This window comes from Rattus norvegicus, chromosome 5, assembly GCF_021556685.1.
Source record: "Rattus norvegicus strain SHRSP/BbbUtx chromosome 5, alternate assembly SHRSP_T2T, whole genome shotgun sequence".
NCBI classification, from domain to species: Eukaryota; Metazoa; Chordata; class Mammalia; order Rodentia; family Muridae; genus Rattus; species Rattus norvegicus.
Genome location: NC_141538.1, coordinates 108,049,641 through 108,075,888, shown reverse-complemented (window position 1 = coordinate 108,075,888; position 26,248 = coordinate 108,049,641). Strand labels below are relative to the sequence as shown.

The window sequence follows — 26,248 nt, the reverse complement described above, 5'->3', positions numbered from 1 at the left end:
TCGATGCGTCCCATCTTTTTCACTTGCTTGTTGGCAGTTTTCATATTGGGATAAATGTCCATTCCAGACCTTTGCCCAACCTCTACTCGCATTACTTGTGTTGTTGTTGCTGAACTGTCAGCATTCCTTACTATATAATGCTGGATATTACCCCTTAGATGCTGTGTCTTGAACATGCTCATTCTGTTGCCTTTTTACTCCATTGGTTGATTCTTTTGTTTCATAAAAGTTTGTAAGTTTAGGGCGGGGGGAGATAGGCGAGTGGGTAAAAGGTTACTAACTAAACCTTACAACCCGAGTTGAGATGTAGTCAACTGTGTCTGTTATCCATGATGTTTCTCTGGGAGGTGGGGGTGGAGCCAAGAGAAGCCCTGGACGCTTTCTAGCCAGTGAGTCAGGAGTATACAGCAGAGAACAAGAAGTGAGACCCTGGATCACAGAAGGTGGAAGGGGTTTGTACTCTGACCTGTGGAAAATGATGTATGTGCATCCAGACACAGGCACAAACCACACTATAGTACATTCTCATCCCCCACCCCCCCGTGTGTGTGTGTGTGTGTGTGTGTGTGTGTGTGTGTGTGTGTGTGGTGTTGGGGAAATCTAACCTGTAGTCTCCTACATGGTAGGTAAGTGCTCTACTCACTAGCATTCCTAGCTCTCCACCCCATGCCATTGTATTGCATGTAACACACGTCGGTTTTGCCCATAGTTGTAAGCACTCACCACAGTAGGAATGGTTAGACAAATTTAGGTAATACTTTACTTGTCTAACTCTTGTCTAGCTCTTTGTAGCCATTGTAGATCCAGTGTCCCTCTCCTGGAATCTTTCATCTCAAGCATATTTGGAATGACTTGAGGCTGTGTATCTACCTTTTGAAAAGGGGTGGTGGTGACTCTCGGGTGTTCCTCATGCCCCACCCCAGGCAGTGTCTCATGTCATACAAGCTGGTCTTGAACTCACTGTGTAGGTAGGGATGACCTTGAGCTTTTGCTCCCTCTGCCTTCCACCTTCCCAGTGCTAGAATCTCAAGTCTGTGCCACCATGGCTGATTTTTGTGGAGTTAGAGGAGTTCAACTCAGAGCTTATCCTGATACACGATGGGTGCTCAGCAACTGAGTTCTATCCTGTCTCCCCTCTGGTATTTGTCTTCACAGAGGCAGGGAGTCAGGAATAGAAGATGTGATGTTTGACATGGTCTAAAATGAAGTTAATGTTAAAATTTAACTCACAAAATCTTGGAGGTTAATGGATTAAAAGGTGCTTGGCACCAAATTCTATATAAGGCTAGTACCCGCCCCCCCTTCCATGAACCTAGCCCTCATGCTTGCTAGGTGAGTGCTTGACCACTGAGCTACATTCCCAGCCCCCAAGGGTGATGTGTTCTAATGTTCTATTACTTTGGGTGCTACAAATCAGAATTTGAGCTCTGGCTAAATTCTTAGACTCTGCATTGGATAACATTTTAGTTCTGTCTTAAATAGCATTGAGAACATGGGTCATGAATGATTTCTGTCTGTAAAAATTCTAAGACCTGGGTAGGGTACTAGGAGGTTATTATGTCTTTAGTTAGTGGAGGTCTCCAAATCATTTGATGATTAAATGAGCATTGCACTTATACCAAAGAATATTATAGACACTGCCATGTAGTTTATCACTTGTCCTCAGGTTTGTAATTAGTTTTGTTAATGTATGTATAAAAACTAGGTAAGAGGAAGATTAATGTATTTGAACAGCATAAGCCATGATGAGATTTTGATATTACCGTGTTTATAATATGCTGTGCCTGTCAAATAAATTTTGCAACTCTGACTTTATTTTCACAGTCTAATAAATCACTCTGAAGGTTATAAATTTAATGGTAATGCTTTTAAAATCCATTTTCTTGGTGCTTTAATTACATTTAACTTTTACAGTTTGTATTGCTTTCTATTTAAATTATTTCAAATATGAGCACACAAAGTTTCACGTTGAAGGCAGGTATTTGTCTAAGACACATACATGATAGAGTCTATCAAGGGCCGGAATATGCTTCCCCCCCCCCCCTTCAGGTATAAACGAACGAAAAATCTCAGGTATCTTTACTAGGAAAATTGTGCACTGAAACTTTCTGATTCTGGTATAGGTAAATGGTAAGCAGTCATATACCAGGGGGGCAAATCATTCTTTAAATAACAAAGCATCTGAAACATTCTTTTTGGGCTCAGGGTATGGGCTCAGTGGTTAATAGCACATTCCAGAGGACTCGGGCTTTTTTCCCAGCACCCACATCAGATGTCTCACCTACAGTGGCTCAGTCACCCGAGACCCCAGTTCCAGTGCACCTAATGCCTTTCTCTGGCTTTCTGCATAACTGCACTCAAGTGCGCACCCACATAGAAATGCACACATGCACACACAATTAAATAACGTTTTTAAGAATAGAAAATATCCAGGTGGTGCTGACTCACACATTTAATCCCAGCACTCAGGAGGCAGAGGCAATTGGAGCTCTGTGATTCCAAAGCCAGCCTGGCCTACAGAGCAAGTTCTAGGGCAGCCAGGGATACATAGAGAAGAAACCCTGTATTGAAAAACCAAACACCAACCAACCAAGAATAGAAAATAAGCCCTCTCTTCTAGTACAAAAGGAATTTGATGTACATATTTTTCCTCCAAGTTCCTTTTCTGTTACTGGCTAAAGTAACCATATTCTGGTTCTTAACAGTATTAGTTTTAGTACTGATTTGCGTGCAGTATATCTCTGTCTGAGAAGATAGGAATGTTTTGGGTACCTTTGGTGATATATGTTAACTTTTTTCTTAGGATTTCCTTGCCAGCTATAACACTTGTGGTCTTGCTTGTTTTTCCAAACAGTTACAGGGTGTGCAGGGTCTTTGGTATCATAGGTAAGCGCAAGGTAAGTGTGTGAATGCGCCTGTGGAAGTGGCTCATGTCGGAGCCTTAAATAACTGGCTCATTTGAGACTCCAAGCTATAGTTTTACAGCGGGCAGTGCAAGTCACTAGTGTTTCATGGGCCTGGATGTTTACGTGACTCAAATCCTCATTCTACGAGGAGGGCCAGATGGTTGTTCTTTGTTCAGGCTGCCGATCGTCCATGTTCTACAAGGCTGCGCCTGTCTGTAAATGATGCACTCACCTTTTCTGTGTACTGTATGCCTGTTGGCACTGCCTCTCCTTCTGTGGTTAGCCAGCCACTACCTGCAGGAGCGCTCACATATGGGAGGGAGTGGTCACAGCTAGTGGTAGTCACACACTGGGCAGGGAAGGCATAGTATCAGTTGAATAGTTGGCAAGGAGTTTACAGTAAGAAAAGTTCACATAGTGGATTTTTATTAAAAGAAAACAGCCCCTCTACAGACAGTTCCCCTTCAGGAAGAGTTGTGATTATTGCAGAGCGAGTTTAATTTGGGAAGACCTGATCAAGGTGCTGTGCAAGCGGGAAGTACAGGTGTCTGTTGTCTGAGCACTGCTGTTCCCTGCATTCTCTTCTCAGGTTGTGGCTCAAGTCGGTACATTAGATGGAGTAAAAATAGCCGAGAGCCCATAGCATCTGTGGCTACCACCACCCAGCACTGCATAGTGATTTTGTAGGCCATGCTTACTCCTAAAGGAGGTAGGGGAAAGCCAAAAATGTCTTCGTTGTGTCTTCTTTTATCACTGTGCGCACCGCCCACACCCGAGACACCAGCTCATCCCCAAGGACATTGCAGGAGCTGGAGAGGGCTGGAGCGAGCGAGAGAGTGAGCTGCTCTGGTTGTAGGATGGACATCTTTCTGCTACTCCTTACTCTTTGCCTTCCTGCTCTAAAGAGAAGATGCTCGTGGCAGGGCTCCTCGAGTGGCTGAATTAATGACAAAGTGCAGATTTCTGGCCCTTTGATTTTTCTAATGGATTGATTGGCTCTCTGCCTGCTAGACTGCACAGTGGAAAAAAAATCCCTCTAAAAATTACAGTCCAAAATTATACCTGTGATGGACTTTTAAAAGCTCTTTTATATTTAATAAGCGTAGGAGGTCCTCCTAAGTTTGGAGTCCTCTCTCTTGCCTGCCCCGGCTCTTTGTTTCCTAATAGAATCAAATGCTCGCCGGCCTCTTCGTGGATTAAAGGCAAAGCAGCCTCACTGGTTCTAATTTATGGCTTGCTTGAGTTTTTTTCTTTAGGAAGAATAGACAAATATTTTACCATTTCTTTTTGAAAACAGTTCCAGGATCAAACAGCTTGTGGTGGTGTCATTGAGGGCATGGAATGTTCGGAAACTGGGTGATCCATTCACAGATCTCCTGGTGGACGGAACGTAAAGGTGCTGAGCACATCTGTCCCACTGAGGGTCAGCTCGGCGCCTGTAGTCCTGTTGTAGTACAGGCTCTGATCCCCGCAGGCTTGTTCCTGCAGACCGAATGTGGTTTTCTTTTAGTGACTGTTGTGTCTCTCATTACTCAAAGATCCCTGATTGATTGCATTTGGATCTGCATTTCCTTCCTCGTTGTTTCTATTAAAAGTACGCTGTGTCTGCAAAAGCCTTTTAGGCTGTGGCCAGTGGCATCGGGGGTTTTCTGAGGTAGCCCCGATCACCCTGTACTGCGGGCCTGTTTTCCCTTGTGTGCCTGTGGCTGAGCACAGTGTCCTCCATGGGCTTCTCATTGCTCATTCTCATTTGTATGGGGCATCATTGGTTTCTCTGGTCACTAGCTTCGGTTTCCCCTCCAAGTTCTATTGTTTACATGGTCACAACATTACTGAGAAGGATCATTAGAAATCTATACTTTAATCAAACTCATCTATACTCATCTGGAGAGGGAAGGCCAGGCAACAGACAGTGAAGGGAATTGCTAACAAGCCCACAGTGGTGACTGATTCTGCCAGTTCATAACTACACTTCAACACTACACTGCTGAAGTTGTTTTAGTACAGAGCAGAAGTAGACACACAGGATCCCTAATTCAACTGACACCTTGCCACAAAGCCTTTTGTCTGTAGAAAACTCTGAAGAATGAATTTACAGTGAAACTAGTTTCTCATTATTTAAACATTTTAGATCTATTAACTTCATTGTTTTATATGTATGATTATCTTGCCTGCATGCATGTCTGTGTGTGCTCATTCTTTTTCTTTTTTCTCTTTTCTCTTTTCTACAGAGGTCAGAAAAGAGTGTTGGGTCCTTGGGACTGGAATTATAGCCAACTGTGGGCCACTATGTGGGTACTTAGAATCAGACTCAGGCCCCCTCTAGCCTCTACTTTTCTGCATTGGTGTTGTGTTTATTGGTTTTTGAAGGTTGGGAGCCATTCTCTCCTAACCGCTATTTTGTAAAGACACATTTTAAAGAATGAACCCAGACATGCTGATATGCTGACAATTCTGCACTTTGTACAGCTGCTTGAATCTTCCGCATCTAATAGATCTATATAGATCCATATGGATATTGTTATATATTCACATATAATATTATATATATGTATATATATATGTATATATATCGGTATATACACATTGTTCGGGATGGGTGATTTTATTTTAGTTATTGAAAATTATTTGTGATAAATTAGTATTCACCACACTTACTGTGTGCAGCGTGATGATGTGCTGTGTGTGTAAGTCCTGCAGTGGCTCCTGGACAACCACTGCTGAACCCTGACCTGCCTCTGCCACAGCCTTTTCTGTTTCAAGGTGGTAGAGATTTTTCCACTATTTTTTTCTGTGTTTGGTTCATTTTACTCAGTGTGGTACGTCCCAGGTTAACCCTGTTGATACTGGGTGCAGGGATTTTCTTCTTTTTGTGGCTGGATAACACTCCATTGCGTGTAAGTACCAGTTTGTTTCTCCATCTGTGGATGGGCACTTACTTGACTGCTTCCACATCTGGCAATAACGTTGCAGTGAATACAGGAGTAGAGATGTGTCCTTCAGGTCTGGGACTGGTACCCAGAACTGAGATTTCTACATCTTAAGTAACTCTGCTTTTTTAAAAAAAATTCTTTTTCTTTTTTCTTTTTTCTCTTTTCTCTTCTCCTCTCCTCTCCTTTCTTCTTTCTTTCTTTCTCTTTCCCTTTCTCTCTCTTTCTCCTTTTGTTCTTTTTGAGATAGATTCTCTCTATTATATAGCCCTGGTTGGTTATCCTGGAACTCACGTTATACACCAGACTGGCCTGAGACTCACAGATACTCATCTGCCTCTGCCTCCCAAGTCCAGGATTAAAGGTACGCTCAGCCTATTACTATTCATTAAAATTTCTATTGATTGAATTTGTTTTTGAGGCCGGCTCTCACTGTATATCCCTTGGTGGCCTGGATTTCTCTAATGTAGACCAAGCAGACCTTGATCTCTGCCTCTAGTGCTGTGATAAGGGTGAGTGCCACCATACCTTGTCACACCTTGTGCTATTTTTACTTTTTAAAAAGAGATCACGGTTTTCAATAATGGTTTACTAATGTATATTCCTAAACGTCCATTAGAAGGACATTTGTCTTAAATGCTCTAATGACAGAACAAAGGTCATGATGTAGGTTCATAAAGTAGGTCCAAATTCAATACCCCATTACTGTAACTATGCTAATTTTTTTGCATATTAAAGTTTGATATTTCCTTGTCCTTTTTTATAAGAGTCATTAGTGGGTCTGGAGGGATGGCTTAGAGGTTAAGAACACTTACAGAGGACCCAGGTTTCATTCCCAGCACCCACTTGGGGATCCAATATCCTCTTTTTGACCTCCTTGGCACCAGGTACACACATGGTACACAGACACATATGGAAGTAAAACACTCATATGTACAAAATAAATACATTAAAAACAAAAGGATTAATAGTGTTTACTCCTAGGCTTATGAGTATTTCATGAATACTTTCTAGGTTACAAGGTTGCATTTCTACCAGTGGGACAAAAAAATCACCATTTTAAGCACCCCTGAGAATCTTGGCAAGAGCCAGTTTGAGAAGTTGTGGTTCTCTCTTTGCAAAGACTTTATCATGCAGTTGCATTTTTATTTTTACAAATAATATGACGACTGGTCAGGCTTAATATATTGCTTGAAGTCCTGACATATTGGGGCCAGCACCAAATCTGTAATTGAACACAGCTGTGAAAACAACCGTGGGATTAAATTAATTTGGCAACTTGAACAGGGCAGCCATCACTGCTCCTCAGTAGTGATCCTTTGTGAGCATGTGTTTAGTTACAGCAGATAAACAACTACGGTTTGCAGCTTTCCAGAGAATCAGGAGTTTACAACAACCACATCAGGAAACCTTATTGAGAATTGGAAAGGAATCTTCAAACCGTCCTGCAAAACAATTTCTAAAGTTATTAACTAATTAAGTTTAAAGTGAATGCCTCACTGTGTGGTGCTAGCTGGCCCGTAAAAGAGATCTCAAAGAGATCTGCTTGCCTTTGCCTCCCAAGTGCTGGGATTCAGGGTATCTAAATCCTAAAATTCACCTAAAGTCACTGCCTCGAATGTCTGACACTTTGAAAATGATAGGGAAGCGAGAGTCTGTGGATTGAAGTGCAGCCATACATTTAGTGGCATGCATTCTGCCTCATTTGAATTTAATTCTAGTGAAAGTGAGGAAAAAGGTGCAGGCAAGATGAGGGCGACGTGAAAATTGACTTTCAATATATGGTAGCCACGTAATTAGAGTGGTCTCGAGGAGGATGAAATTTGAATTCAGTTTCAATTGGCAAAGAAATTTGAGACTGATGATGTAGGTCACTATGAAGAGTGCTTGCCTAGCGTACTTGAAACACTGGTTTAGTGCCAGCACCACATGTATTGAACACGGTGGTACAGGCCTCTAAGCATGCACTTGGAAGGAAGAGGCCTAAGGACCAGGAATTCAAGTTTATCCTCCCTATGTATGAGGTCCTGTCTGAAGGAAGCAAGTAAACAAGTTAAAATTTTAGGGCAATTGTGTTTTTAAAGCCAACTGTATCATGTGTAGCAGGAGATAAAGAAATTGGTGCACGGTTTAACCCTGTCCTGTTTTAGAAACAAACTATCACTCAGATGAGCATCACAAACAAATCCTTAAGTGCCAGACTGAGCTGTTCTTGTGGATTGTGTGTGTGTGTTTGTGTGCAAGACATTTTAAGATTATAAATGTGCAGTAAACATAAGGTAAAGGAACATGATATACATAAAATATAATTCATAATCCATTCAAAGTATGCAAAGAGGTTGTCAAAGTCTTTTGGACTGTGTCTCTGTGTTCAGTAATCATATATAAGTTTGCTATGTAGGAACTGACATAGTGTTTATGTCTTTGTATATTTAATCTCTGAAAGGAAAATGAATGCTTGTCTAAGCCATTCCCACTTTTCTTTTAAAAATGATTTTTTTTTTGACCTTCTGGGATTTTTGAGACAGGGTCTCACTCTGTAAGTTCAGGCTGGCTTTGAACTTACGCCTCTGGTTTTCCAGTTCCTCATCAGATGAATTGTTTGCAAATATTTTCTCTCCTTCCATAGATTGCATCCTAACTCTTGATTTTTTTTTTGTTTGTTTGTGTAAAAATTTTAGTTTGGATGATCACATTTGCCAGATTTCATTTTTATTTACTGTGTTTTTTGGAGTCATAACCAAACATTTTTGCTTACATCAAAACTTTGAAGTATTTCATGTTTTTCTTCTGGTAGTTTCCTAATTTGCAGTTCACATGTATGCCACTTGGTTTTGAGTTATTTTGTTAATTCAGTGAGAGAAGGACTTAGTTTCTCTCTTCAGCATACGAGTACCCCATGTCCCCAGCCCAGCACCTTCTTCTCACTGGACCACCTTGTTTCTAACGAATGTTCTTTTTACCCTTATTGAGGGACAGCTGCCTGTAAATTCCTGGGATTGCACGTGCATTTCCTGTTGGATTCTACTCTTCTCTGACTTATGGTACAAGTACCGTGTTCTTCTCTGTCAGCTGCTGTGGTGTCTTCGGTTTGTCCCCCACAATTGCCATGCTTCTTGAGGTTGATTTATGGCACCCGATACATTTTAGGATTGCCTTTTTTATTTCTGTGGAGAATGTCATTGGTATTTTCCATGTATAGATATTTTGGTAATCATGATAAATGGTGTTTTCTTGACTTCCTTCAGCTAGTTTGCTTAGAAACACTTCTGATTTTTGTGTTTTTGTATGTAGCTTTGGCCATCCTACTTTATCTTGTTCAATCACAGGAGCCTGAGACACACATATTCACTCCCATTCAGCAAGAGAGCTAATTAAATGACTCACCTGTATTACATCCTTCATATACTTAAAAGCCTTCTTTTTGTGATTTTGTTTTTAAAGACTTTTGCCTATATAAGATCATGCCGACAGCACAGAGGCGTGATCAGACTTCCTCCTTTTCGATTTGATGCCCTTAATTACATTCTCCTGCTGGTTGCTCAGGCTCTCGTTCTTTCTTAAAGGATTTAGTGTCTTTTCTTTACTGGTTATGTATTTGTTAATTCAGTGCTTCTGAATATAATATATGTCAAACCAAACATTAATAACTCTTACAAAACAACTTTTAATATTTATTTATCATGCATGCATATGTGCATGCATGTGCGTGCATGCGTGTGTGTGTGTTTATGCACATGTGCGTGTATGTGGTCATGCCATAGGTTGAGTATGGAGGTCAGAAAACATCCTGCTGGAGTCAGTTTTCTCTTTCCACCACGTAGGTCCTAGAGATTGAATTTAGGTCACTAGGCTTGCCCGTAAGCACCGATATCCACTGAACCATTTCACCAGCCCCAGGTCAGTTTTTATGACTTGCATTAACATTTTCAAATTAGATAAGGGCATGAGTTTACAGAGACTCTTTTCTCCTCAGTGAAGAGGGTCCCTTTTTTACATTGATGGGGTCCCTTGTCAGGGGATATCCTTTTTACCACAGATCCTTTCCTCATGTTGCTACTGTCTCCATCTCATGCATGGCATATTTTCTCCCTCATGTGGTGGTTGTACATTTAGATCATCTGGTTATATTTCCTCCCCAACTTGGCCTACACATCAGTCCAGTGGTCTCAGATGGGGTCCTAGCATCAGACTGATAAATGTTCCAAGGTGAATTTAATGTTCTGTTAGAGTTGGAAACACCAGGCTAGACTCTTGCTGCAGTAGACTTTCATGACATACAGTGGCAGGCTCAGACTTTTCCAGACCAGAGATTTCAATGCACCCTGGACTTTCCTACAATAACAATTATACCTTCATAAATTTCCTCTCCCATACTTAAGAGCTTTAATTTGAACACTCAGGCTGTTGTCATGAGTTGACATTGGCCCAAAGTTCAGCCCACCTTCTGATCCCTGTAACCTGTCAATCTTACCTTATTTGGAAAAATGTTCTTAAGGTCAGGATGTCTAAGGTTGCGTGACTAGATCCGACACATCCTGCTCAGAGAATGGAGAGCAAGATGTGGCGGGCAGAGGAGAAGACAGAGAGATGAAGCACAGATTAAAGTATTAAGGACACAAGTCAGGACATATCTGTGGCCCCCTCAAAGCTACAAGAGGTCAGCAACAGTTTCTCAGAGTCTTTGGAGAAGTACAACTCCAGTGACCTTCACTTAAGTCTGGCAAAGCCCATTTTGGACTTCGGAATACTGAAATAGCAGAATCAGTCTTAATAAACCAAGTTTTGGTAGTTTGTTTAGTAGCCCCAGGAAATAAATATAATGATATAAACATAATTGCCTTTCAAGTACAGTGGGGTTTGGTAGTAGGTTATCTTTGCATAGTTCCAAATGTCTGCAATTAGCAGAACCTTTCTTTTTGCATTGCTGCATTTTATGAGAGAGGTCAAAGTCAAAGTTTTCACAAGAAGTGAGTGAGCGTGTGTGAGTGTGTGAGCATGTGCGAGCATGTATGCCTGGGCACGTGGTTTGTACCTCCCACCTCCTACACAGCATGAGCTATAGTCTTAACATGATTGAAATAAAGATGGAAATCATTAAGGTGGCTTTTTAACCTAAATTAGATGCTCGTTATATTTAAGATGTATTTAACGATCAAGCAGAAGGACACAATTAATGAGTATGTACCAAAGGCTAGAACTATTTTATTGAAAATTGCTTCTAAAAACGTGAGAGATAATTAGGAATTTTAATAAATGTCTGGTACAGTGGGAATAGCTCATCCCTTACAACATTTCCTGTGTTCCCTGATTCTAAGGTGTACTACTTTCCTTCTTTCAGAAATCAGAGTATCTTAGTCACTGTGCTGACATATTTTCCTCTACCTCAAGGTGTCACGGAGTTAATGGTGTCCTTCTGACATTGAGATGCTCTAGACTTGTACATCTGCTGCTTGACTCATGTTGAGCTCTGAGGCAGTCCCTTTGCACACTTCTGGACAACATTGTCAGAGACGAGCGTTTTCTGCATGGGACTCTGAAGGTGCTGGCCTCCTCTCTTTGGTATTTTTTTTTTTTTTTGATTCAGTTTCTAGGAACTACTGTAGCAGAAACTAAGTCTTACAATAATTTTGCTGGTTGAGATGCAGAATTATTACTTTTTTCCCTCCCAATTGTGGCTTTTCCGTGTAGGCAGATTTCGGTCCTTAGGTTAATTCTCTGCTGACTAGCTGTGATACCAGGTGAGCCATTTCATTAGCTCTCTTGCTGAATGGGACTGAGTGTCTGTACCTCAGGCTCATGTGATTGAATAAGATGAAGTGTTTAAGTGTCTAGAGCTCTAGAGACTTTGTCACTTGCCTTGTTTTCATCCAGCTTAGTAAAGACTTGACCTTCAGGAAAGAAGTACCTGCCCAGGAAGAAAGTTCAGAGAAATTTGGAATCTGCTGCCGATGTCTTTTTATGCTTTCCCTGCAATCCCTCTCCTCATTCCCTTTAAATCTGTCACTTTCTTGATGATCTACCTCAGTTTTCTTTCCATGTAACATACTATGTCAACAGCAACTTTAAATCAATCCTTCTTTGTCCTGGACTATAAAATAATATTACATTATTCTTGGATTTTCCATGTATATGCATTTTATGTTTGTCCCAGGCAGATTCAAAGCTTCTGCCCAAGTATTTGTGTGCAGAGCATGCAAGAACTTTGACCAACAACTGCAGAAAAGACTACCAATTCAGTAAAAAAAGGGAATGAAAGACTTCAACAGGCCCTTCTTACCATGTTCAATATGTCCCTTTAACCTAGGAAAGGTACCATAACCTCATTATCCATGAGGCAAGTGAAACTTGAGCTACAGTGTGGTTTCACTTCCTACTCAGCATACTGGCTAACATTAGGAAAGGCAGAAGTGTTGGTAGCCACACAGACCAGTTGAAGCTTTCACATTCTGCAGGTAGGGATGCAGATTGGTGCAAGCATGCTGGAAAGCCGTTCGGAAGTTAAACAGAGACACACCCACTGGTCCAGCTAGTCTCATACAGCTCAGACTGTGTCTGTGTATATGGGTCTTTATGTGTCTATGGCTGTATGTATATGTATAAAGCATGTACAAGTTATCCATAGCTACACACTAGTCATAAAGCTGTCCATCATTGTAGAATTCACCTATAATGGAGTGACAAAATACCATGGGAATGAACTAACTACATCTGTACTCAACTTTATGAGTGAATCTCACAAGCATCCTGTTAGTTTAGGAAGCCAGACCCTGGAGAATTTGTATTCTGTGCCTCTGTTAATATGAAGTTCCCAAAACAGGCTGGTATTCCCTTTGGGCGGGTTGAGTCTGTGAAACACAGAACTGGGAGTAGGCACTGAGGCAAGCTTTCGGGAAACGTTTATTTCTTTACTGGATGGAGGAGAGCGTGCCTTGTTATACTCTTTTGGATGTATGTGTACTAATCTTCAGTTGACCTTCCTTTAAAAAAAAGTTCATTGTTGTCAGCCAGCAGAGTTTGTGGTGCTTGTGGGTACCAAATCAGGCTTTACCTGATTTCCTTCCTTGTAATGTTTTACAGAAGCCACCCCCCCTGAAGTGTGACAATGATTTTTGACTGTAAACACACTCATGTTCTCCAATACTGCATTCCCTATCACCTCCTCCACTTGTCAACCTCCAAACCGTGACCAAACTTACAAATGACACTGCCGTTTTGGTCTTGGTACAAATGTGCTTGCTGTGATTTTTCACAAATGCATTTAAAGAATGTCACAACATGTAAATTTCGAGGGTCTGGCTTCACACGAAACTCCTGTGGGCCTTGTGAGACCAGTTACAAGTAATAGTTTGATGAAAGGCATTGAAAGCCTGAGCTGACACATTAAAAGGACTTCAAAAAAAAAAAAAATCTCACCGCAATGAGGTTGTTCCCTAAACCTATTAAATGGAGGAGCATGTGTGCCCGGTGACCTTGGACTGACAGGCTTGCATTAGAGAGTTGACAGGAATAGTTTGCAGATGAATGAAATAAGAAGCACGTGGAGTGGGGGCACTGTTACGTTTGATAGAAAAATGGAAAGAGCTTTACATTTCATTTAAAAAAACAAAAAAACAAACAAACAAAAAAAAACCACACCACAAAACCCCAGCCAAACTGAACAAGAGGACACCTAGGAGTTTATGTTTCTGTGAGCATATGTTTATGTTAGGGAGCTGAGAACTTTTGTCTCTGGCCTTTTCCCTTCAGCTGCTCTTCAGATGCTGCTCTCTTGTTCAGAACCTCTCCCCGTGACCCACATGTCCGTCTCTTCCCTTCTAAGCCCTTTAATCTGGGCCAGGCCAGCAGGCGGCCTTCAAGGTTGAGGGTGCCTTAGCTTCAGCTGTAGTCTCGTCCTTTCTGACTGAAAATGCTTGTAAGGGACTATTATTTGTTTTTAGTTCCCATTTTGGAAATTAAGCCTTCCTGTCCCTTGTGGGCAACATGAAAATGAGCAGGGGGAAGTTTCGTACGTGTAGAACCTAGGAAACTTAATCGAAGCGCTTAGTAGGAACCTCATCAGAAGCTGTGTCAGCATGGATCGATTCCAGCAATTCTGGGAGGAAAGCAGAGCCAACCATCACTGGGAATCCTCAAGGCCACAGTAAATTTCATTAATATCTTAATTCTGATTAATATTTAATTAAAATATTTTAATTTTAAAAACATTATTTCTACTTAGCCACATGTATTTATTCCCTTGGTTTAAAAAAAACGGAATTTTTAAAAATTATTTATTTTCTGGCAAGAGATTTAATTATTTCATGTTACCGTGGAATAGTTTCTAGAAGTTCTCACAGAGTGCTTTGTAATAGCAAAAATGAAGACCTTATTTTTCTGTCTTCACGCAAAGTTTCAGGAGAGTGAAACATTGGTTTTCTAAAGTTTTTTTCTTTATCCTTCTTCTTTTCTTTTTAAAGGAGGACCTTTGGGTTCCCACCAGAATTAAACAGAAGGCACGGAGACTTCTCCTGCTTACATGTGTACCAGCGGCACTCAGAGCCTCCGCCTCATGGGGCCTAACTCTCTGAGTTGTGTGTTCTGTGGATTTAAACATATTTAGAACACCACGCGTCCACTGTTGGAGTGGTATGTGGTGAAATTTCACTGACATAAAATTACTCTGAGAGGTGCTTATCCTTCCATTATTGCTAGTTCTTGACAACTGTTGATCTTTTTTTTGCTGTCTCTGACCTTGAACTCAAAGACATCCACTCACCTTTGCCTCCTGAGTGCTGGAACTAAAAGTCTTGTGCCATCACTGCTGGTGCGAACTAATTACTAGAGCTAATATCCAAGTTATCTATTACTAAGTGCACAATAGAGTTGCTTAAGACATGTTGAAAGCACATATTATTTATTATGTGCTGGCATGTGTATTTATGTGCACATGTGCCATGGCATGCCTGTAGTTGCAAGATGTACTTTGTTCCTTCTGCCATGTGAAGCCGGGGCTGGAAGTCAGGTCTTTCATTTGGGTGGCAAGTATCTTTGTCTGCTGAGCCACCTTCCCAGTAATTTAAAATGTTTTCTTCTATGGGAGCATTTTCAAAGTCTAGAGGTCTTCAGTTATTTTATGTGATTGAAATATGAGTTATCAGAGGGTTTTGTGAACAGAACTTGTCTCTGTACTCTGGCGATACTTTTAAAACTTGGCCCATTCTATGGTGGAATCTTTCTTTCCTTTGGGGGCAGGGGGAGTATCAAATTCTGATTCTGGGTTCTAGAAATAATGTGTTTCTACATTTCTATGCTCTGTGTGCTGAGAAGACAGTGTTGTTTACTTCCCTCTTTCTATATTTCTTTTCTTCTACCTCACTGTTTGCATCACTTCTTTAGACTGCTGCTAAGCTTGAATACTAAAATTCTGTGAGATAAACATAGCGAGAATATTATACTAACTTCTTAGTAATTAGTGTTTTCTCATGGCATCACAAAGAATAAAGAATTTCTTCTCCATAATTCCAAGATCCAATAAATATCGGAAGAAAGGAAAGTCCCGTGTTTTGTCCCTTTCTTTCATTTGTTCCTTGAGTACACATTTTCTCACCCCTGTTTGCTGGCCAGGACACCTGCATTTAAAATTCCTCCAGTTTAAAACTTTTTTAGGGTGTTGGTGTTTCGTGAGACAGGTCCTCACTCGTGGCCCTGGTGTTCTTCTTACTAGTGGGAATCTTCTTACTGAGGCCTTGGGTTTGCAGGTGTCAGCCTCCAGATCTGCCTTAAAGCTTCCTGGTTTTGGTAGAGCCTCTGAAGTGTGAGCTTCCATGGAGACTCACGAGAGGTGCGTGAGTTACAGTTAAATGCTTTCCTCTTCTGTTCACTTGAGGGTCTTGTACAGGCACATTTTTCTCTCTCCTTTTTACTCTCTTGTCTTTCTTGCTTTTCTCCCTTTTTGGACAGGATATGGCCCAAGGATTCTGTCAGTTCATGTAGACTGGGCACGGTGGCACACACTTATAACCCAAGCACTTGGCAGATGGAGGGCTGAGGATAAGAAGTTGTTCAGGATTATGCTTGGCTGCAGAGTGAGCTTAGAACTAGTGTGGAGTAAGTGGAACCCCGTCTCCAAAGACCAAAGCAAGCAGATCTGTAAATCCGAATAAGTCTAAACTTCTTCTGGTCAATAGTATTCCTAAATAATTCTCAGTCTCGTTAAAAGCTTGCTTCCCCCTGCCCCCTTTCCATCTTTTGTATCGGGAAAGATTTAACTCATTAACTAGAGCAATAAAGTTTAGTGTGTTAGCCAGCTTTCCATTGCTATCAAGAAATCCTCTCAGTTCCAGTGGCTTCTCCATGGTTGGCCAGCACTGTTGATTTCGTCCTAGGTAAGCCAGAATTTCATAGTGATCGGATGGTGTGGTGCTGGGAGACAGAGAAGAAGGCAACCTTGTTGGGCACAAAATCCAACTTTAGAAGCTATACTTACCAGTGACCTACCTAGTTCCTTCAACTGAGCACCCACTCCTAGTAAACCTATTGGGCTATGAACTTAGCTATGAGTTAATCTGTTGGTGAAGGCAGGACACTCTAGTCATTTTCCAGAAGGGCCATAACCTTTGCAGGGAACATTTCAGACCCAACTTATAACAAACAGTCAGAAAGACCAAAATAGATACTCCCACCTTTGAAATAGAAAATAATGGGGCCAGAGAGATGGTTTAGCAGTTAAGAGCACTTATTGCTCTTGGAGAACACCCAGATTTGGTTCTTAGCATATGGTGACTCCCAGTCACCCATAACTTGAGTTCTAGGTGATCCATTGTACCCCTTTGTGGCCTTTGCCAGCACCAGGTATGCACATGGGTGAGTATACATGCATGCAAGAAAACACTCACACACATAAAATAAACCAGCATCATTCACACAAAGAAGTTAAAAAATTAAAAATGGTTAATAGTCTTTTAAAATTCAGTTTAGTTTAATTTTATGTGTATGAATGTTTTTTCCAGCCTCTCCTTTAAGTGTTCACAGGACACCACTACAGCAGAGTCAGCCTCGCTGCGGCCTCACCGTGCCCTGCATTCATTGAGACTTGAGTTTCTCACTACTGTCCTTCTATTCCAAGATCCAAATTAGGACCTACGCCTCATTCAGTGCTAGTGTTTCCTTAATTTCTCCCACTGGGTGGAAGTTCCTCCATCTTTCCTTTATTTTTTATGACATTGAGATTTTTGAAGTGACCCTTGGTTGGTTTGTCAGGTTATTCCCCCCGCCCACATTCCATTATGGCTACACATTATTAGGAAGGGCTCCATGCACTCAGTGGGAGCTCAGTGTATCCTGTCAAGATGTGGTACTTCATTCGTTCAAGGAGGGTAGCGTCTGCTCCAAGTCTCCTGTGTCAGGTTGCCACTGTTCTTTCAGTAGCCTCTAGTCTACCGAGTGATACAAGACTGTGGCGTCTCGTTTGCTGTTAAACTTTCCCTATGAGCTTTTGCCCACATCCCTGAAATCCCCTCGGTAGCCACCTCTGGGTTGTTATGCATTTGGGGACTGTTCTGTGAGGAGGAGCTGCTGTTCGCTTTGCTCACTCCTGCAGTAGTATTCTGAGTGCCATCTGCCTCCCGTGTCTCCATCCTTTAGGTGACATGTCCTCAGTCTTGTTCTAACTCCAGCCAGCAGGAATTCTTCCAGATTTTCCCATAAGCTTTTCAACAAATCTTCCTCTTTTTGCCATCTACATCTTTACTTTCCTACCTGCCAGATACATCTTGTGTTTTCTCTCCCTTTCCACGGGGATCAGTCAGTTTCTCAAACAGATTCACCAGTTTCTCCCAAGAACCTGGTCTGCCCTTTTGAGGAACCAGTGACCAGTAAAGGTCGGAAGTCCCTGTGGTTGTTGCTTCTTGCCCTTCTCAGTAGATGAACTTCAAATTGGTGTGCTTTCTTGATGCTGGTGTCCCAGCCGTCTACAGTCTGCAGAAAGCATTGACTGTACCATTTAAGATTGCAGTATGAATTGGATTCTCATTTTTCTTTTTATGTGTTTTAGAAAATTTGTGTGCAGTGTAATGACATTGCAATACTCATTAAATATTATACAACACTGGCTTGTAGCTCCTTAAAGTCTGGATAATGTGCTCAAGCTGGCAAGCGAATAGTAAATAAATGTTTATTGAACAAAATGAAAGAGGACTAGTTTAAATAGATAGAAAAACTATATAAGTGTAATTATTTTCCTTAGTTAATAAAATGGAACATTTATGTTTAAGCTGGATTGTACTTTCTATCACATTAATAGAAAATTTTCCTGGATCTTTAAAATGTATGGGTTGAATTTATTATATATTTTACAACGCTATTGTAAAGCCTAATACATTCTTCTTGGGATGGATTTTGCCCTTTAGTTTACCCATTGAACTTTCTGCACAATCTGTTACTGATCCAAAAATTTCAAGATTCTCAACCAGTCTTCTCTATTAAGGTAACTACTCGCTTCACCATTAGAAGAAACACTGTGTGCTGATTCAAGTGTGTCTGAAAATTATTCTGATAGACATTCTTTAGGCAAAAGAACATTATTATAGTCTTGGATGAAAAAAAGAAGAAGTAGTTTCTGCTCGGCCTAGCAAATAAACTTTAGGGTAGATTGTGCCTTTTTGTCATGACAAAGAAATAAGGACTATCTGGGGGGGGGGTTCCCAGTAGTGGAAGGTTTGGAAGGAAGCTGAGAAGTGTGTGTGTGTGTGTGTGTGTGTGTGTGTGTGAGAGAGAGAGAGAGAGAGAGAGAGAGAGAGAGAGAGAGAGAGAGAGAGACTGTTGAAACCTGGTTTACTGTAATTTAAAGTACCTAAATCATACTGTATGCAATGCTGTTTGTGCCTTTTCCTGCCTGTATAAACTGGGTCAGTGTGCTTTTGTGTTTTAAGGTTTCTAAAGCTTGTGCTGGCTGTGAGAGAAAAGCCGGGCAGCTTATCGCTGCTTCCCAAGTTGGTGTGATAGAGGCAGTGGGGTGGGGGTGGGGTGAGGAAGATGTCTGGTCACAGGTAGGACTGGTGTGGCCTCGTGGGAGTCAAAAGATGGTGTCTGTGGCAGAGTTGTGCTTCCCCCAGCTGCAGTGTCCTGGAACAGGGCTCGTGGTTTTGATGGTCATCTCTGAATGCTTCTTTCTTGTTTGTTTCCTTCTCTGTCAGTGTAGACCGTGCTCCTGTGTATACATAGTGTAGAGATGCTGTGTATAACGTAGCTCATCTAGTGGCATTGCTTACGCGTCATTTCTTGTGTGAAGTAAATGCATGTTGTTTTGGTGCAGTGTGCATTGGTTCATTTCTTTTGAGGCCTGTGCCTAAAGTATGGAATCTTTATCTCAAAAGAACTGGCGTGAGCCTGATGGGAGTTCTCAGGCACTGAGATGATGTTAAGTGGGTTCATTTCCAATAGTGAGTTGATTGCCTGTGAGTCCAGATAACAGGAGTCAGAGGTAGAGGTGGCCTGACCCAGCAGGGGCCACTTAGAAAAGCCTGCTGGATAAACTATCCAGACACAGGACATTAAAGAAACAAAACAAAGCCCCCTCCTCTACCCATGCCACCTTTCTGTTTGTACACACTCCCCGGCCCCAAGCTGAAGAAGTGTGTAAGTTGGGTAAATTGTGATCCTATGAGGTATAACGTAGTACATTATATTTTATTATAGTTGTTGGCTTTCCTAAGGAAAGCCTACTGCCTAGAGAGACAAGGTTCCATCTTCCTCCCTTCTTATCAATCAGATTCAGAAACCAAAAACTAACTTTATATGGCTACAGCCCAAAGAAGGACTGAAGGAACCGGTTTCCTGTACCTCTTCATTCACAAAGAGTACAGCGATGACCCTGCTTACAAATTTAAAAACAAGACTCTAGTTTTAGCGGGTGCCTCTAGCAAACAACTAGTCAAGTCTTCATCTTTATTAGGAACAGTTGGCCCGTTGCTTAAACATTTTCTCTTTTGAGGAAAAGGCATCTGGGAGTCTCTTGCCTCACAGATCCTTCTCTTGGTAACCAGGATGCATCTTTGACTTTTTAGAACGATCGTGTTAGGGTTCTTGAAAGAGCCACTAATCACTTTGGTGTCACTGATAGGCCCAGATAATAGCTTGGAATTTATAATGACCTCAAACAACTCCTTTCATGTTCCAGTCCAACAAACCCTCAAGATCTCTGTCTTGTCCAGTCTCTTGCCCCTGTTGTCCCCCTTACCTCCATTCCTTGGTGGCTAGCAGCCAGACCAGAAGTCCCATTCTTCTGGGACTCATGCCCAGTAGATTGTCCTATGGCTCAAGCAGCTGCTCATTTGAAATGGGAATAGTTTGGGGATTAATTCCATCACAAAAACAAGAACTGGGACTTTCTTCATATGGCTACACCCGCTGTTCTGTGAACTCTTGGCTTTTAAGCGACTTGAATGTTTTATTGGTTCATGATCCATAAGACTAGCCACTTGAAAAGGACACTCCAGTGGAAGTCTTCTGTCACAGAGGATATTTTGCCTACCATTACATATCCCTAAAGGACACAACTTTCTCCTCTGTGCCAGAGACAAGGCCCCCCTGCATTAAAAGTTCTACCCAACAGCACCAATGGACTGTGTCTCCCAAGGTACATTCAACCCTGGGCCCTTTTCTACTCTTCCTGCTGGACCCTTCCCTGCCCAGCTCCTTCTCTGTCAATACTGCTTGCTGGTTGCTCTACTGTGGAACCTACAGTTCTGCACCTAGAGGAAAATCAACTTCAGCTGTAAAGTAATGAAAACAGTGCTTTCTCCAGAAGGTCCTGACACTTACTGGTCATCCTCTCGCCATCTGAGGATGACCCTTTCCCTAACGCCTTTTCCCACTGTTTTCTTCTAGTTTGCTATCACAGCCCTTGGCCTTGGATCCTGGAGCATCATTACCAGAGCCACCCCATTCCCTTGCCACCAATGTCTCCATCACACAGACCCAACGTTTATCTTGATACTCAGGAGCTCTGGAATGAATAGTTATTGATTCTTTTAAAAGATTTTATTTTCTGTTTTAGAAATTCTGTGTACATGTACGTGTCCATGTGACACAGAGGCCTAAGGTGTCGGAATTCCGGAGACGGAGTTACCTGAGACTGTTGAGTGCACGGATCTGGTGTGAGGCCTGGAAATTGAACTCAGGTTCTCTGAAAGAGCACTGTGTGCTGTTAGCTGCTGAACCCTCTCTTTAGCTCCTCTAGTGAGTTACTGGTTTTCTGTTGCTTTGGAATCAGCTCTGGATCCAGGCTTAACTTTCTCACACCAGATTCAGGGATTCATTGACCTGAAGATGGTTTTCTGTCATCATTTCTTCCTGGTTTTTCAGTGAGGTCCATCCAGATACCCGCCTTCTACGGCCACCTCCTGATGGCCACATCATCCGGGATATACAGATAGAATTTGCTTAACTGACTCTTACGTGCTGCCTGGACTGTGCACACGTCCATGGTAACCTGTCTCGGTTGCGGTGTGCACTCGCGGAACTTGTGTTTGATAGCTTTGTATCCACTCCAGGAAACTTGCTGGCGTGATGCCCTAGACGTCAGTAAAGTCTCCATGCCTCTCTCTTCCTCCCACCTGCTGGTCAAGCTTATTGGCCTGTGACCTTTCCATCAGCAGCCATCAGTATTCTCGGTCTCTAGTGGATCTGTGGGAAATAACCTACTCCTTTTATTTCATGTATTTCTGTTGTCTCGTCCCTCCAGTGTCTCATTAGATCAGTGTGCTCACACCTGACTTTTCTCCCAGTCAGAGTCTCCTCAGAGAGTTTCTGTCGTGGCATGAATAAGTTGGCTGTGGGTCAGACAAGAGTCATAGGGTGTCTGCCAGTAAAAACGTTCTTTATAATAGGGACATAGGGACACCTAAACAAAGGTCAGACACTTAGACATTAGGATGCCTGCCAGGATAAAGAGGTAACCCATGAAAAAAGCACCTCAGAAACATCTACACCTGCACCATATGAGCAGAGCTAGAAGGTGGAGCCATTGTTCAGAGAAAGACCTGAAGGCCGAATTATAGAGAAATACAAGAGTCCAACTCGCTCTTATGTCAGCCCCAAGTGTTGAGTAGTTGTCTGATCAGCTAGCCCCCTTTGCTCTTGGAGAAGCACACTACACACTTGACCATGTTTGTTGACTCCCTCCCTCAGCTGAGTTATTCTCCACAGCAGAACAGCTACGCATGTACTTATCCTCGCAAAGAGGTTGATACAGAAAGGCGAAGCCTATAAACAACCAGAAGATTGACTCTGCAAACCTCATGCTTGGCATGGGGAAGGGGTTGGATAAGTATTGAACTTTAGCGGTGGACTTGGAAGCTCTTGTGGCGATGGTTCTATCTATTTTGGTAAACACGGTTACTGGCCTCTGGGAACAGTTTGTTGAAAACAAAATCAGCTGCATTGAAAAAAGCAAACCCACACATGAACCTGGCTTAATGATATTATTACACACTGTGTTGTGGAAACAGCATTGTTACTGTTAAACTTTGCATGTGTGCAGGATAAAAACACTCTTACAAATAAATACTGTTTATAGATGATAGTTTGAAGCAGTGGTTTTGAAACTTCAGTGGGTATCAGAATGAGAACAAGCTGGAAAGATTGTTTTGATTGTACTCGCCACTACTAGCTGGACTCCTCCCCCAAGGTTTTGATTTGCTCATCTTGAGGTGGGCGTGAGAGTGTGCAGTTGTAAGTGCCAACTGTTGCTGGTATTGATGGTCCTGGTGCCATCGTTTGAGGACCACAGGCTTAAGGTAAGGACATAACAAACAGGCAAGTGTCCGGTATGACCGATTCACACTGGTATGCTGCTGCTATTTAAACTTCTAAGAAAAGCCTAGCACGGAATGAAAACATGTTGGCTAATGGAATTTCAGACTGGGAGCCAGAGAGGGAGACATCTATTTCTCCACAGCCCCTTAAAATAACATCCTTGCAGCCCTTTTTGGAAGCCAGCCAAATATGAGTGTTTTCTCCAGAGAGAAATGGAATAAATTGAGGTGGGGGGAGGGTGAGAGGATAAGAGACTTTTAGGCTTGCAGTTATTGAAGGAATACTTACAAGCTGTGCTAAGGTAAGAAAGGGTAGACAAGAGACATGTCTTCTTTTCAGTTGGACTTGACGGTTTTTTTTTTTTTCTTGTGGCGTGTCCAGCTATCTATCCTTTCTGCCTGTCTAAACCAGGGATGGCAGGGGGCATTCTCCTGCTTTACCACTCTGAGGTGGGGCTGAAAGAGAAGAAAGAGTACAGTGATTGGTGCCTAATGTTTGCTGTGGAGTTTGCTGCTGTCCTCTGCCTTCAACATGAGCACCCTTAGAGGCTGTTCAGCCGCCATTCGGTGGATGTGGGATTCTGTGATGTCTGCGGTTCTCTATGTGATACATTTAACAATGGTGACGTTGCTTTAGCCTGTGCTCTGTAACACACTTCTGATTTTGCTTCTGTTATTGGTAATAGCTTGGACATGGAATTGGGAGATGGTGAACTGTAATCCTCCTGGACCTTATTGCATTAGCACCTGCATTGTATTAAAAATACATTTTAATTTTTTGAGCCCCTTGTTGCTGTAAAATTAAATAAATATTGTATTATACTCCGAACTAGGTCCGGCCCCGCAGTGCCCCTAGATATCTGGTAGATATCTTCATCTCAGTCAGCAAAGCCTCTCACCTGCTCTGCTCCATCCCATACAACACTGCCGATGGCTTCTCTCTGAGCCTGGCCACAATCTCCCTACCCATCTAGTTCCCAAGACAGGCTGCCTGCATGCCAGAAATATACATCCCAATTCCGTGGTGGCCCAGTGTCTGTAGCCACAACATACTCTCTTGAACTTAAATCACCACATGAAAGAACACACAACACAATAACCTCCAATTGATAAGATATAATTGCCCACCTAGACATACAAAGCGCTATACGCATCCACCCCTTAAGAATATTCATAACAACCTGTAAATGTGCAGAGAGGAATCTTAACATCCGCCTCCATGTTCTCTCCGCTGCTCCTCCTTCTCCCTCGCTCCAGTCCCTCCTCCTCCTCTCTAAAACTTTTCTCCCACCCATCCTCCCTTCTTATCCTACAGCCCTTTATTACAGTTATCATTTGGAAAAAAAAGATAACTGTAATTGACTATTTTTTAATTGTATTTTTGTGAATATTCTTTCTAGTACTGGGTGTTATCAGTTTGATTTTTGTCTTAATGACTTGTTCTAAGATTTTTAAAAATTATATAAGTAATACATTTAGTTTACATGTGAATCGCCTCAGAAAGAAATCAACAACCCCCCTCCCAGCAGTGGCCAGCAATGCTCACCTGCTCCTGCTGTGTCCTCTTCATGCGCTCCATTTTAGTGTTTTTAAATGGACTTTAACATTTTATGCCATTCATATCCTCCAAGTTTAACCTTTTACTTCTCTGTAGCTTAGATCTAGTTTGAAGTCAACACAAGCAGAGATGTAAAGATATGATTCAGTTTTAATTATTTTTTTTTTAAAGACGGGATCTCATATGTATTGGCCTGGAGTCTACTATGTAGACCAGGCTGGCCTTGCACTTAGAGCCCTTTGATGTTTTATCCTGTGTTTGAATGTCTTTGTGTATGTGTGTTGTGACTAGTGTGGGTGCCTGAAGAGGCCAGGAGAGGGCATTGGATGCCCTTGAGCTGGAGTTAGGGATGGCCGTGAACCAACCGATGTGGGCTCTGGGAATCGAACATGGTAGGTCTCCGGGAAGACCAGCAAGCACTCTTTATGGATGAGCTGGCTCTCTAACCTTCTAATTCTTCCCCCCAAAATCTGACTAATACCCTGTAAAGACTCAACTGTCGTATAGTCAGGTTGAATATCTTCACATGGTTTTGTTTACATTTCTGGAGTTATTTTTCATGTAAATTGTTGGAGTTCTTTAAAGAAAATGATCCGTTGTCTTACGTTGTAAAGCTTCCTCTTTGTGGTTCTTCTTATAGAATTCGAAGGTCATTTGCCCTCATGGTTGTTTGGCATAAGGAAGGAATGGTGTTCATATTCTTAGTCTTTGATGCAACTCCAGAAAACCAGCAGTAGAGAGCAAATTTAAAGTAAATTTAAAAAAAGAAAGATTAGGAACCTGGTCATAGATCTATTTACAATGTAAGTTATTACACAAACCATTCATTGGAGTTCAAAACAGAAGTGCATGGTAGTAATGGAACATAATGTTTTAAAGGCTATATATGATGCAGATACATTGTAATGAAACGTAGTGTTTTAAAGGCTATATACGATGCAGATACATTGTAATGAAACGTAATGTTTTAAAGGCTATGTTCGATGCAGATACATTGTAATGAAGCATAATGTTTTAAAGGCTGTATACGATGCAGATACATTGTATGTGGTAGGATCACACATAATCATGACTAGAACTCAGTAATTACATTTACCTGAGATAAAGGAGAGGTATAAATAAAACACCTTCTCTTACTACATCTCACCTGACATTCAAAACAGGAGAAAGGTCTTTCATTTCAGCATGTATTTTAATGTGTGCACTGTCTATAGTAAGGAAAAAAAAAACCCCACAAACCAAAATTAAATAAAAAGCAAAAAGGAAGACAGTAAAATTAGTAGGTGGATAGGCAGGCAGGCAGGCAGGCAGGCAGGCATAGTATGTAACAATGTGCTACGTGTTACTGGTCCCTCTGTACCGGTTTGAAGAGTCCAATTAGAGATGATGCTCACTGCGTTTTTCAAGGGACGCAGTTGTTGTGACTCTTACACATTCCTGGAAGATTGTTGAGTCTGGCATACCTAGCTTCCCTCTTGTTTGAAGAGAGCCTCCCCCTTATTTCCATTGGTTTTCACGTCTAAATTCTTGAGTCTTCACTACCCAAGATGTTACTGGACTTTTAAGAAGTGTTAGTTGTTGTTTTCTTTAATGGAATTATGTTCTTTTTGTCTTGAGCATATAGAGACAGCAGCCATTTGAATCATGGCCATCATAATTTAAAAATTTAAAAACAAAACTAAATTTTAAAATTATGGCCTTTAGCTTTCAGATACTTCCTCTTTTCTGGTCTCAGGAGCAGCTAGTCTGTACTGGCTTCAGTTGTATTCATTCTGACTTTGTGAAGCAGCCTGAGTGCCTCTGTGTGTGCCTCCTATCTCATAGCCTGAATCTCTTACAGATCCCTTTGTCTTCTTTATCCTGCACCTCCAAGATTCACTTTCAGCTCCTACTGAAAGCTCTGACTGGGGTTTTGTTGACTAGAATTTCTTCTCTTTAGGTCTCTAGATCCTGTGGTGATAGTGTTGGCATGAGGGTACTGTGCTCACTTATCACTCTCTGCCATCTGTAAACACTTTCACTCTGCCTTTAGTGGATTGGCCTCCTGAGGATACATGA

At 41.8% G+C, this 26,248-nt stretch overlaps 1 protein-coding gene across 3 annotated transcripts in view; it reads left to right on the top strand.

Annotated features, from left to right (window-relative positions):
• Positions 1–26,248, top strand: part of Mllt3 (MLLT3, super elongation complex subunit) — a 254,496-nt gene that overhangs the window by 75,755 nt on the left and 152,493 nt on the right. Inside the window, exon 1 of one of the 3 annotated variants that reach the window (XM_087660051.1) lies at positions 22,405–22,614. The gene's annotated coding sequence lies outside the window, so the exon portion shown is untranslated. 3 annotated transcript variants of the gene reach the window in all.